The following is a 12,131-nucleotide window of genomic DNA, read 5'->3' on the forward strand; positions in this document are numbered from 1 at the left end:
GTTTCAACCTTTTTTTGAGTTATGAATTAATAATAGAATTCTTTCTCAATTTATGGGCTAGAGAGTGATTCCCAAAAAGACATTTTTTATTGAACAATTTAATCTTACTTTTTTACTATGAAAATTTGCACGTTCTCATATAAAATACTAATATTCTTCTAAAAATTAAATAATATAAAATTTTGGGGCCCAAAAAATTGAGGCCCAAAGCTTTTGCCTTGGGCCGGCACTACATTTGATAAAGCCAGATATTTTCCGATGTAACTTTGAGAAAAGTGAGCTTTATGATATCTGCCCCACAGCATGTGTAGGTTGAATATTGCATTCCTGTAGGAGGTCTTGATTTCAGACTGGGAGTTTCGTTGCAACTCTAAGTGGTTGTTACCAGAGGCGGACCCAGGATTTGAGCACGATGGGGGCGTCACTAGCGATAAAATTCGGCGTGCAACTCATTGAAAACTTAATGATTATGATGACTTATCATTTAAGTATTAACAAAGAGAGTTCTAGAGAAAAAGAAAGCACCGAATATATATATATAGGGGGAGGGGAGAGAGAGAGAGAGAGAGAGATTTCTTCGCAAAATGGATGCAATGTGAAGGGAAGGTGTTTGGTTAAGCATGTTTCATACTTTAAAATTCTAGTTTTTAATAAATAAAAAAAGGGCCAGTGATCAAAAGGGCGTTGAGACGTAAATTTATCAAAGACATACTAAAGAATTCAAGATAAAGAGTATGGTAATACTAAAAGAACTGAAAAGGAGTCTCAAACTATTAGTTGTCATTGCCGAGTCAGATTGTTGAAAAAGGTTGTCACAAAATGATATGTATTGTTTTATTTATGGACCGATAAGTTGCAATTAGATTATTTCAATTTTAAGGGATGAATTCGAAAAAGAATAAAATTAATTAGGTTAACTATTATGTACTAGTACTAAATTATAATTGAATTCACAAAAATAAGAAGATAAAAATAAAAAACAAAGCAATTTGCTATTAAATATAAATTATATTGTATTCAAAGAACTAAAATATTAATTAAGTTGACTATTATATATTAGTACTAAATTATAATTGATTCAAAAAAAAGGACAAAAGTAAAAAAATAAAGCAATTTGCTATTAAATATAAATTACATTGTACTCTAAATAGAAAGGAGGGAAAAGCTGAAAAGGAGTAGAAAAGGCAGAACAAACATAGAAAGGGGGGGAAAAGCTGAAAAGGAATAGAAAAGGTTGCCGGTGGGATTTGAAGTTGCATCACTTGCAAAGAACAGAACTTAAATGGCCAATGCAGCCACTTGTCCAGTCAGTTTCTTTGTGTGTAGTGGCATACTTAAAATATTTAACGGGTCCCATATAGATATACAAATACATATAATATATATATAGAGGATGTTTGCCAAGGCTAACGGGTCCTGTGATCCCTCAACCCACAATGTAGGTCCGACCTTGGTTGTTACTGATAACATCCTAAGAAGCTCAACTCTACTCAAGGACAAGGATAAAACTTTGGAATCTCAAAGAGGGCCTTTAACAAGATGTCAAGCTAAAGAGTTGCAAAAACAAGGTCATTAGACTTCAAGTGCAAATAAAGAAGTTGTTAATTGGGAGAAAGAGCTCAAGGATAAAGGATATGAATTAGCTAGATATTACAATTGTTTTATGGCCCAAATTTATGTCCAAGAAGAGGACTATTGGATTCCAAGAGACATCCTTTGAAGAAGGTCCTAATCAGCCCATTTTTGGACCATTTTGGCACCTAAAATTTGTCCAAACTTGCAGCCTAATAAGTCTTACATGAAGTTACGATTTTATAACATAAAAAGGACTTACTTGATGTCAAAGAAGGGTACAATAGTCGTGCTATAAGTTGAGTACAAGTTGGTACCAAGTTGCTTGCAAATTTCCTTCAAGATTTTCAAGATTTCCAAGTCAAAGATTGATTTTTGACATTCAAGATCATATCCTAAGGTAGTTGGACAGTTTGTCCAAAGTAGAAAGGACTTTATTTCTTTTTTAAAGATTTCTAAGATTTCCAAGATTGGTTTTGGACTTTTAAAATCATATCCTAAGGTAGTAGGACATTTTGTCCAAAGTAATTAGGACTTTTTGTCCAAAGTAGTTAGAACTTTCTTTCTTTGTTTTGGTAGAGTTAAGTGACTCCCTCTCTATATAAAGGGGTGTCTTCTTTATTTTTAGGGAATATTATGATGGACAATATCAATAAAGAAAAGTGAGAAATTTTCTTGCACCCTTGTGTGTGGTTACTCTTGGATTTATTCTTCAACCTTCAAGAATCAACTTAAGGTGGTAAGATTAAACCATTTTGAAATCTTAGATCACTTCTAGGTATTCAAGAAAGGTAATAAGTTTAGGCTTATTGTTGTTGTTGTTATTCTAAAGGGTCAGATTTCACCATTTTCAAAAATCTTAGATCACTTCTAGATATTCAAGGAAGGTGATAAGTATAGGCTTATTGTTGTTCTTGTTATTCTAAAGGGTCGGGTTTCACAATCTATCTCTTATTTTTAATTCTCTACCAAAGGCGATTAGTTTTTTGTTAGCTAATTGTTGTTGCTAGGATTCAACTTCAAGAACAGACTTCTTGAATTCAAGAAACTCTTTCTTTTATTCAATCTATCTTTAATTTTCATCTTTTTTGTTTCTTTATTTTCTTTTAGCTTCCGCATGTTTTTTTTATTTTCTCTAAGACTTCTTGAATCCCCTATCGTGTTGTTATCAAGTGGTATCAGAGCACATGCATATCAAGATTCCAATCTTGATAAACTTGGGAGGTTCTTGACCAAAAGAAAAACAATCAACCCAAAAAAAAGGTGTTATTGCTCATTATTATTTTCAGAATTCAAGTATTATTTTATTTCCAAGTCAAGAAAAGAAACAAGAAGAGGGGATCCTAGTTCTTGAAGATTAAGGTCAAAATTCGAGGACGTATTTTTTTCAAGAAGAGGGGAATGATAGCATCCTAGGAAGTTCAACTCTACTCAAGGACAAGGATGAAATTTTGGAATCTCAAAGAGGGCCTTTAACAAGATGTGAAGCTAAAGAGTTGCAAAAACAAGATCATTGGACTTCAAGTGCAAAAAAAGAAGTTGTCAATTAGGAGAAAGAGCTCAAGGATAAAGTATTTGAATTAGCTAGGTATTACAATTGTTTTATGGCCCAAATTTATGTCCAAGAAGAGGAGTATTGGATTCCAAAGGACATCCTTTGAAGAAGGTCCTAATCAGCCCATTTTTGGACCATTTTGGCACCTAAAAGCTGTCCAAATTTGCAGCCTAATAAGTCTTACATGAAGTCACGATTTTATAACATAAAAAGGACTTACTTGATTTCAAAGAAGGGTACAATAGTCGTGCTAGAAGTTGAGTACAAGTTGGTACCAAGTTGCTTGCAAATTTCCTTCAAGATTTCAAGATTTCCAAGTCAAAGATTGATTTTTGACTTTCAAAATCATATCCTAAGGTAGTTGGACAGTTTGTCCAAAGTAGAAAGGACTTTATTTCTTTTTCAAAGATTTCTAAGATTTCCAAGATTGGTTTTGGACTTTTAAGATCATATCCTAAGGTAGTTGGACATTTTGTCCAAAGTAATTAGGACTTTTTGTCCAAAGTAGTTAAGACTTTCTTTCTTTGTTTTGGTAGAGTTAAGTGACTCCCTCTCTATATAAAGGGGTGTCTTCTTTGTTTTTAGGGAATATTATGATGGACAATATCAATAAAGAAATGTGAGAAATTTTCTTGCACCATTGTGTGTGGTTACTCTTGGATTTATTCTTCAACCTTCAAGAATCAACTTAAGGTGGTAAGATTAAACCATTTTTGAAATCTTAGATCACTTCTAGGTATTCAAGAAAGGTGATAAGTTTAGGCTTATTGTTGTTGTTGTTATTCTAAAGGGACAGATTTCACCATTTTCAAAAATCTTAGATCACTTCTAGGTATTCAAGGTAGGTAATAAGTTTAGGCTTATTGTTGTTCTTGTTATTCTAAAGGGTCGGGTTTCACAATCTATCTCTTGTTTTTAATTCTCTACCAAAGGCGATTAGTTTTTTGTTAGCTAATTGTTGTTTCAAGGATTCAACTTCAAGAACAGACTTCTTGAATTCAAGAAACTCTTTCTTTTATTCAATCTATCTTTAATTTTCGTCTTTTTCGTTTCTTAATTTTCTTTTAGCTTCCGCATGTTTTTTTGATTTTCTCTAGTACTTCTTGAATCCTCTATCGTGTTGTTATCAAGTGGTATCAGAGCAAAGGCATATCAAGATTCCAATCTTGATAATCTTGGGAGGTTCTTGAGCAAAAAAAAAAAACAATCAACCCAAAAAAAAAGGTGTTATTGCTCATTATTATTTTCAGAATCCATGTATTATTTGGTTTCCAAGTCAAGAAAAGAAACAAGAAGAGGGATCCTAGTTCTTGAAGATTAAGGTCAAAATTAGAGGACGAATTTTTTTCAAGAAGAGGGGAATGATAGCATCCTAGGAAGCTCAACTCTACTCAAGGACAAGGATGAAACTTTGGAATCTCAAAGAGGGCCTTTAACAAGATATCAAGTTAAAGAGTTGCAAAAACAAGGTCATTAGACTTCAAGTGCAAATAAAGAAGTTGTTAATTGGGAGAAAGCGCTCAAGGATAAAAGATATGAATTAGCCAGGTATTAAAATTGTTTTATGGCCCAAATTTATGTCCAAGAAGAGGAGTATTGGATTCCAAGAGACATCCTTTGAAGAAGGTCCTAATCAGCCCCTTTTTGGACCATTTTGGCACCTAAAATGTGTCCAAACTTGCAGCCTAATAAGTCTTACATGAAGTCACGATTTTATAACATAAAAATGACTTACTTGATGTCAAAGAAGGGTACAATAGTCGTGCTAGAAGTTGATCACAAGTTGGTACCAAGTTGCTTGCAAATTTCCTTCAAGATTTTCAAGATTTCCAAGTCAAAGATTGATTTTTGACTTTCAAGATCATATCCTAAGGTAGTTGGACAGTTTGTCCAAAGTAGAAAGGACTTTATTTCTTTTTCAAAGATTTCTCAGATTTTCAAGATTGGTTTTGGACTTTCAAGATCATACCCTAAGGTAGTTGGACATTTTGTCCAAAGTAATTAGGACTTTTTTTCCAAAGTAGTTAGGACTTTCTTTCTTTGTTTTGGTAGAGTTAAGTGACTCCCTCTATATAAAGGGGTGTCTTCTTTGTTTTTAGGGAATATTATGATGGACAATATCAATAAAGAAATGTGAGAAATTTTCTTGCACCCATGTGTGTGGTTACTCTTGGATTTATTCTTCAACCTTCAAGAATCAACTTAAGGTGGTAATATTAAACCATTTTTGAAATCTTATATCACTTCTAGGTATTCAAGAAAGGTGATAAGTTTAGGCTTATTGTTGTTGTTGTTATTCTAAAGGGTCAGATTTCACCATTTTCAAAAATCTTAGATCACTTCTAGGTATTCAAGGAAGGTGATAAGTTTAGGCTTATTGTTGTTCTTGTTATTCTAAAGGGTCGGGTTTCACAATCTATCTCTTGTTTTTAATTCTCTACCAAAGGCGATTAGTTTTTCGTTAGCTAATTGTTGTTGCTAGGATTCTACTTCAAGAACAGACTTTTTGAATTCAAAAAACTCTTTCTTTTAGTCAATCTATCTTTAATTTTCGTCTTTTTCGTTTCTTTATTTTCTTTTAGCTTCCGCATGTTTTTTTGATTTTCTCTAGTACTTCTTGAATCCACTATCGTGTTGTTATCAAGTAGTATCAGAGCATAGGCATATCAAGATTCCAATCTTGATAATCTTGGGAGGTTCTTGAACAAAAAAAACAATCAACCCAAAAAAAAGGGAAGAAGGTGTTATTGCTCATTATTATTTTCAGAATTCAAGTATTATTTGGTTTCCAAGTCAAGAAAAGAAACAAGAAGAGGAGATCCTAGTTCTTGAATATTAAGATCAAAATTCGAGGACGAATTTTTTTCAAGAATAGGGGAATGATAGCATCCTAGGAAGCTCAACTCTACTCAAGGACAAGGATGAAACTTTGGAATCTCAAAGAGGGCCTTTAACAAGATGTCAAGCTAAAGAGTTGCAAAAACAAGGTCATTAGACTTCAAGTGCAAATAAAGAAGTTGTTAATTGGGAGAAAGCGCTCAAGGATAAAGGATATGAATTAGCTAGGTATTACAATTGTTTTATGGCCCATATTTATGTCCAAGAAGAGGAGTATTGGATTCCAAGAGACATCCTTTGAAGAAGGTCCTAATCAGCCCCTTTTTGGACCATTTTGGCACCTAAAATGTGTCCAAACTTGCAGCCTAATAAGTCTTACATGAAGTCACAATTTTATAACATAAAAAGTACTTACTTGATGTCAAATAAGGGTACAATAGTCGTGCTAGAAGTTGAGTACAAGTTGGTACCAAGTTGCTTGCAAATTTCCTTCAAGATTTTCAAGATTTCCAAGTCAAAGATTTATTTTTGACTTTCAAGATCATATCCTAAGGTAGTTGGACAGTTTGTCCAAAGTAGAAAGGACTTTATTTCTTTTTCAAAGATTTCTCAAATTTCCAAGATTGGTTTGGACTTTCAAGATCATATCCTAAGGTAGTTGGACATTTTGTCTGAAGTAATTAGGACTTTTTGTCCAAAGTAGTTAGGACTTTCTTTCTTTATTTTGGTAGAGTTAAGTGACTCCCTCTATATAAAGGGGTGTCTTCTTTGTTTTTAGGGAATATTATGATGGACAATATCAATAAAGAAATGTGAGAAATTTTCTTGCACTCTTGTGTGTGGTTACTCTTCGATTTATTCTTCAACCTTCAAGAATCAACTTAAAGTGGTGATATTAAACCATTTTTGAAATCTTAGATCACTTCTAGGTATTCAAGAAAGGTGATAAGTTTAGGCTTATTGTTGTTGTTATTATTCTAAAGGGTCAGATTTCACCATTTTCAAAAATCTTAGATCACTTCTAGGTATTCAAGGAAGGTGATATGTTTAGGCTTATTGTTGCTTTTGTTATTCTAAAGGGTCGGGTTTCACAATCTATCTCTTGTTTTTAATTCTCTACCAAAGGCGATTAGTTTTTCGTTAGCTAATTGTTGTTGCTAGGATTCAACTTTAAGAACAGGCTTCTTGAATTCAAGAAACTCTTTCTTTTATTCAATCTATCTTTAATTTTCGTATTTTTCGTTTCTTTATTTTCTTTTAGCTATCGCATATTTTTTTTTATTTTCTCTAGTACTCCTTGAATCCACGATCGTGTTGTTATCAAGTGGTATCAGAGCACAGGCATATCAAGATTCCAATCTTGATAAACTTGGGAGGTTCTTGACCAAAACAAAAACAATCAACCCAAAAAAAAAGAATGTGTTATTGCTCATTATTATTTTCAGAATTCAAGTATTATTTGGTTTCCAAGTCAAAAAAAGAAACAAGAAGAAGGGATCCTAGTTCTTGAATATTAAGGTCAAAATTCGAGGACGAATTTTTTTCAAGAAGAGAGGAATGATAGCATCCTAGGAAGCTCAACTCTACTCAAGGACAAAGATGAAACTTTGGAATCTCAAAGAGGGCTTTTAACAAGATGTCAAGCTAAAGAGTTGCAAAAACAAGGTCATTAGACTTCAAGTGCAAATAAAGAAGTTGTTAATTGGGAGAAAGAGCTCAAGAATAAAGGATATGAATTAGCTTGGTATTACAATTGTTTTATGACCCAAATTTATGTCCAAGAAGAGGAGTATTGGATTCCAAGAGACATCCTTTGAAGAAAGTCCTAATCAGCCCATTTTTGGACCATTTTGGCACCTAAAATGTGTCCAAACTTGCAGCCTAATTAGTCTTACATGAAGTCACGCTTTTATAACATAAAAAAAACTTACTTGATGTCAAAGAAGGGTACAATAGTCGTGCTAGAAGTTGAGTACAAGTGTGTACCAAGTTGCTTGCATATTTCCTTCAAGATTTTCAAGATTTCCAAGTCAAAGAAAGATTTTTGACTTTCAAGATCATATCCTAAGGTAGTTGGACAGTTTGTCCAAAGTAGAAAGGACTTTATTTCTTTTTCAAAGATTTCTCAGATTTTCAAGATTGGTTTTGGACTTTCAAGACCATATCCTAAGGTAGTTGGACATTTTGTCCAAAGTAATTAGGACTTTTTGTCCAAAGTAGTTAGGACTTTCTTTCTTTGTTTTGGTAGAGTTAAGTGACTCCCTCTCTATATAAAGGGGTGTCTTCTTTGTTTTTAGGGAATATTATGATGGACAATATCAATAAAGAAATGTGAGAAATTTTCTTGCACCCTTGTGTGTGGTTACTCTTGGATTTATTCTTCAACCTTCAAGAATCATCTTAAGGTTGTAATATTAAACCATTTTTGAAATCTTATATCACTTCTAGGTATTCAAGAAAGGTGATAAGTTTAGGCTTATTGTTGTTGTTGTTGTTATTCTAAAGGGTCAGATTTCACCATTTTCAAAAATCTTAGATCACTTCTAGGTATTCAAAGAAGGTGATAAGTTTAGGCTTATTGTTGTTCTTGTTATTCTAAAAGGTCGGGTTTCACAATCTATCTCTTGTTTTTAATTCTCTACCAAAGGCGAATAGTTTTTTGTTAGGTAATTGTTGTTGCTAGGATTCAACTTCAAGAACAGATTTCTTGAATTCAAGAAACTCTTTCTTTTATTCAATCTATCTTTAATTTTCGTCTTTTTCTTTTCTTTATTTTCTTTTAGCTTCTGCATGTTTTTTTGATTTTCTCTAATACTTCTTAAATCTACTATCGTGTTGTTATCAAGTGGTATAAGAACACAGGGATATCAAGATTCCAATCTTGATAATCTTGGGAGGTTCTTGAGCAAAAAAAAAACAATCAACCCAAAAAAAAAAAGGTGTTATTGCTCATTATTATTTTCAGAATTCAAGTATTATTTGGTTTCCAAGTCAAGAAAAGAAACAAGAAGAGGGGATCCTAGTTCTTGAAGATTAAGGTCAAATTTCGAGGACGAATTTTTTTCAAGAAGAGGGGAATGATAGCATCCTAGGAACCTCAACTCTACTCAAGGACAAGGATGAAACTTTGGAATCTCAAAGAGGGTCTTTAACAAGATGTCAAGCTAAAGAGTTGCAAAAACAAGGTCATTAGACTTCAAGTGCAAATAAAGAAGTTGTTAATTGGGAGAAAGAGCTCAAGGATAAAGGATATGAATTAGCTAGGTATTACAATTGTTTTATGGCCCAAATTTATGTCCAAGAAGAGGAGTATTGGATTCCAAGAGCCATCCTTTGAAGAAGGTCCTAATCAACCTACTTTTGGACCATTTTGGCACCTAAAATATGTCCAAACTTGCAGCCTAATAAGTCTTACATGAAGTCACGATTTTATAACATAAAAAGGACTTACTTCATGTCAAAGAAGGGTACAATAGTCGTGCTAGAAGTTGAGTACAAGGTGGTACCAAGTTGCTTGCAAATTTCCTTCAAGATTTTCAAGTCAAAGATAGATTTTTGACTTTCAAGATCATATCCTAAGGTAGTTGGACAGTTTGTCCAAAGTAGAAAGGACTTTATTTCTTTTTCAAAGATTTCTAAGATTCTCAAGATTGGTTTTGGACTTTCAAGATCATATCCTAAGGTAGTTCGACATTTTGTCCAAAGTAATTAGGACTTTTTGTCCAAAGTAGTTAGGACTTTCTTTCTTTGTTTTGGTAGAGTTAAGTGACTCCCTCTCTGTATAAAGGGGTGTCTTCTTTGTTTTTAGGGAATATTATGATGGACAATATCAATAAAGAAATCTGAGAAATTTTCTTGCACCCTTGTGTGTGGTTACTCTTCGATTTATTCTTCAACCTTCAAGAATCAACTTAAGGTGGTAAGATTAAACCATTTTTGAAATCTTAGATCACTTCTAGGTATTCAAGAAAGGTGATAAGTTTAGGCTTATTGTTGTTGTTGTATTCTAAAGGGTCAGATTTCACCATTTTCAAAAATCTTAGATCACTTCTAGGTATTCAAGGAAGGTGATAAGTTTAGGCTTATTGTTGTTCTTGTTATTCTAAAAGGTCGGGTTTCACAATCTACCTCTTGTTTTTAATTCTCTACCAAAGGCGATTAGTTTTTCGGTAGCTAATTGTTGTTGCTAGGATTCAACTTCAAGAAAAGACTTCTTGAATTCAAGAAACTCTTTCTTTTATTCAATCTATCTTTAATTTTTGTCTTTTTCGTTTCTTTATTTTCTTTTAGCTTCCGCATGTTTTTTTGATTTTCTCTAGTACTTCTTGAATCTACTATCGTGTTGTTATCAAGTGGTATCAGAGCACAGGGATATCAAGATTCCAATCTTGATAATCTTGGGAGGTTCTTGAGCAAAAAAGAAAACAATCAACCCAAAAAAAATGTGTTATTGCTCATTATTATTTTAAGAATTCAAGTATTATTTGGTTTCCAAGTCAAGAAAAGAAACAAGAAGAGGGGATCCTAGTTCTTAAAGATTAAGGTCAAAATTCGAGGACGAATTTTTTTCAAGAAGAGGGGAATGATAGCATCCTAGGAAGCTCAACTGTACTCAAGGACAAGGATGAAACTTTGGAATCTCAAAGAGGGCCTTTAACAAGATGTCAAGCTAAAGAGTTGCAAAAACAAGGTCATTAGACTTCAAGTGCAAATAAAGAAGTTGTTAATTGGGAGAAAGAGATCAAGGATAAAGGATTTGAATTAGCTAGGTATTAAAATTTTTTTATGGCCCAAATTTATGTCCAAGAAGAGGAGTATTGGATTCCAAGAGACATCCTTTGAAGAAGGTCCTAATCAGCCTATTTTTGGACCATTTTGGCACCTAAAATGTGTCCAAATTTGTAGCCTAATAAGTCTTACATGAAGTCACAATTTTATAACATAAAAAGGACTTACTTGATGTCAAAGAAGGGTACAATAGTCGTGCTAGAAGTTGAGTACAAGTTGGTACCAAGTTGCTTGCAAATTTCCTTCAAGATTTTCAAGATTTCTTTCAAGATCATATCCTAAGGTAGTTGGACAGTTTGTCCAAAAGTAGAAAGGACTTTATTTCTTTTTCAAAGATTTCTCAGATTTCCAAGATAGGTTTTGGACTTTCAAGATCATATCTTAACGTAGTTGGACATTTTGTCCAAAGTAATTAGGACTTTTTGTCCAAAGTAGTTAGGACTTTCTTTCTTTGCTTTGGTAGAGTTAAGTGACTCCCTCTATATAAAGGGGTGTCTTCTTTGTTTTTAGGGAATATTATGATGGACTATATCAATAAAGAAATGTGAGAAATTTTCTTGCACCCTTATGTGTGGTTACTCTTGGATTTATTCTTCAACCTTCAAGAATCAACTTAAGGTGGTAAGAGTAAACCAATTTTGAAATCTTAGATCATTTCTAGGTATTCAAGAAAGGTGATAAGTTTAGGCTTATTGTTGTTGATGTTATTCTAAAGGGTCAGATTTCACCATTTTCAAAATTCTTAGATCACTTATAGGTATTCAAGGAAGGTGATAATTTTAGGCTTATTGTTGTTCTTGTTATTCTAAAGGGTCGGGTTTCACAATCTATCTCTTATTTTTAATTCTCTACCAAAGGCGATTAGTTTTTCGTTAGCTAATTGTTGTTGCTAGGATTAAACTTCAAGAACAGACTTCTTGAATTCAAGAAACTCTTTCTTTTATTCAATCTATCTTTAATTTTCGTCTTTTTCGTTTCTTTATTTTCTTTTAGCTTTCGCATGTTTTTTTGATTTTATCTAGTACTTCTTGAATCCCCTATCGTGTTGTTATCAGTTACATATATTTTTGGGAACGGCTGCCTGACTTAGGTCTACTAATTGCAAGTTTGCAACTCTTCGTGAATGGTTTTATGTTGGAAGGAAACTACAAAAAAAAATAAAGAGACAAATAATGTGATAAGAGATGCCACGTAGCTACTTATATTTACTTTAGTTTTACTTGTTGGAGAAGCTAAATGTATATAGTGTGAATGAGTCATAACTACTATACAAAAAATTGTGACAGCCACCAAATAAAAAATAAGACAATAAAGCAACAATAAAAGGAACACCAGAATTTACGAGGTTCGGCCAATTTTGCCTACTTCCTCGGACACA

Source organism: Nicotiana sylvestris, chromosome 8 (genome assembly GCF_000393655.2).
Source record: "Nicotiana sylvestris chromosome 8, ASM39365v2, whole genome shotgun sequence".
NCBI lineage: Eukaryota > Viridiplantae > Streptophyta > Magnoliopsida > Solanales > Solanaceae > Nicotiana > Nicotiana sylvestris.